The sequence below is a fragment of the Lactuca serriola genome, chromosome 4, assembly GCF_051521515.1.
Source record: "Lactuca serriola cultivar US96UC23 chromosome 4, Lser_US96UC23_V15, whole genome shotgun sequence".
Classification (NCBI taxonomy): domain Eukaryota; kingdom Viridiplantae; phylum Streptophyta; class Magnoliopsida; order Asterales; family Asteraceae; genus Lactuca; species Lactuca serriola.
Window position 1 is genome coordinate 277924629 of NC_136411.1, and position 2847 is coordinate 277927475.

Below are 2847 nucleotides of genomic sequence, written 5' to 3' on the forward strand. Positions count from 1 at the left end.
CTAATGCTCTGATACCAACTTTGACATCCCCAAAATCACGGCCAGAAAAGACCGGTTTGTTTATGCTTTGTTTAAAAATCAGAGTAACATTTTAAATAAAAGTGTTGCGGATTTGTCCCAAAACAAAATATGATAAAGATTTATCAAAAGCATTTCCATAGAAATGTATTTCATTAAAAGACTTGGGATGTCATGTTCGTACAGATCAAAATCATAAACAGTACAATATAAGCCTTACTACATTATTTCATATCTACAGGCCTATATCCGATTAATCTCTCATCCCAAGACATCACATATATGCTCATGCGCCACTACCTGTAATACAAGAAACTGAGTGGGTCAGGCTTGGGAGCCTGGTGAGCACATAGGGTTTTCAACCCACAATAAATAAGTTTATTAACTTCATTAAATTAAACAAACCCGATTACCCGTTCCCGTTATCCTCACATTACGTCCCTAAGCATCTATCATAAGGGACCTACCCTAAGGATTATCATCGGGACGGACACTACTGCTAAGGGGATTCCTCAGCAATAAATGTCCTTAAGGCAACCATGTAGGGGATGGAGTACATCTGATGAGCACACAGTTCAAATAAACACACAGTTCGAATAAACACCTACAGGTTGCGAGCCTGCTAGTGTTCCACTGGACTGTCTAGAATAGTCTGTGGTCGTCATCTATACTCCGCTAGATGACTGATTCATCAATAACATCTATAACGAGGCCTCTCATTATTTTATTTCGTCACACAGCAACTATTACATCTACCCATGTTTTACCCAACACATTTTGTAGATATAAAATACATATACAGTTTAAATCATTGAAAACATGTATAACAATGTTCATCCAGCATAGATAGCAAGTATTCAGATAATATGCACACATAGCACGTAATTTATATAAAATACTTCATATCTATGTGTAAGCTAAAAGTAACTATGCACTCACCTGAGTAGGTGGTGACTCGGCGCTTGGACAGCACTTCGTTACTCTTAACACACTTTTCCTTTGGCAAAACCTAGTATCATTGCCACTAGGGTTTAGTCTAACGATAACCGCGATTAATTAATAGTCTAGCTATTATTATTATCATATAAGCGTTAAACGATACTTATATAACCCATAATAATAGCCCAAGTACTTATTATAAGGTCCTAATAACATTAGTATATTAAAACGTAAGCTAAACTAAAGATAGGTTAGGCGTAGCTCACTTACAGCGGGTTTTCTCGAAAACCGGGCTTCGCTGGAGCAGCGTTCCCGAGTCGAAAGACCCCTTTTCTCGGGACTCCGGGAGCCTCGGGGCTTCCTTCGGGCGCTAGGGGGTTTTCCTAGACTTTAGGGGGCTTAAGGAGGCTTAGAGAGAGATTCTAGAGAGAGAAAGAGAAGTTGGAAGGTGTGAGAAATGAGGATGCCCCGACACCCTTTTTATAGGCTGGAAATCACCAGAACTTGTCGAGTTTACCTCAAACTCGTCGAGTTTTATGGCCAGGTGTCACCATTTGGTGGCTAGCCTTGGGGAGGAAGCAACGGCCAGGATTGCGCCACGTCACCCGATTTCGCACAACAGCCTCCCGACTTAGAAAAATCATAACTCTCGCATACGAGCTCCGTTTTTGACGTTTTTTTCCACACGTAGGTAAAAACAAGATCTACAACTTTCATTTAGACTCCGTCGGCTAATTCTTGACCGGTCTTAAATTTAACAGTAGGAGGAGATTAGACTGCTAAATGACCGCGAAGAATTCGTAACTCCTTCATACGGACTCCGTTTTCGTCTGTCTTTTTACCGTTGAGTTCCTATTAATGAGATCTTCAACTCTCATTTAGGTCGCGTAAGCCAAAAACCGCTCGAACTAAAATTCGAATTTCGAGCTGTATACCGCTAATCCGAAACTTCGAAAAATCATAACTTCTTCATACGAAGTCAGATTTGGGAATTCTTTTTATCGATGTTCTTAGTTTAACATACTCTACGATTTTCGTTTATGTTGTTAAGGCTAAATGTAACAGCCCGGAATTTCAGGTATTATTATAATTATGTTTTTGGGGTGTTTTTAGAGGGGACTCGGCGAGTTGGAGCCTAGACTCGCCGAGTAGGATCGCGGATCTGGTCGCGGGTTCGCGACTGGACTCGACGAGTCCGGATATGGACTCGGCGAGTCTGCGCTGTTCAGCGAAAACCCTAACCGTTCAGATTTTGGACGTATATGAGGGACTTTATGGCCGTCATTGTTCACTCTAGCCTTCTGAGAGAAACCCTAATTCGATTGTGTGTATCTGGAGCAAGGTTGAAGACCATTGTTGATTTTGGAAGAGTTGTTGTGCAAGGAAGAGAAGGCTTGGTTAAGAGAACAACAAGAGAAGTCACGTTCTGAGGATTGGGAACATAGAGAGCACATTATTCAGGTAATAATTCGAGTTACATTCTTCTATGTTGATGTGTATATGGATTTAGGGTTTATGGAACCCTTTTGTGGCTAGATTGAATGTTACCTTAGTCCCCCAAACGATTGGAACCCTGTATTGGAACCCTTTTGTGGCTAGATTGAATGTTACCTTAGTCCCCCAAACGATTGGAACCCTGTATTGGAGGTCCAGAATGTCCCATGCCTGAGCATTTCGGGAATCAATGGAGGTTTTGGATTGGAATCCTTACGCCTTAGGTCAAAATGTAAATTATGAGTCATGGGGTGTATTATGAGCACCAAAATGGGGACATTACGTGATGAATCAGTTTAGGAAGGCCAGACCTATGAATGGTCGGAGCAGTTCTGACCTTAGAAAGCAGTTTGAGCGGTTGCATGGCATGGACTCGCCGAGTCCGATGAACAGACT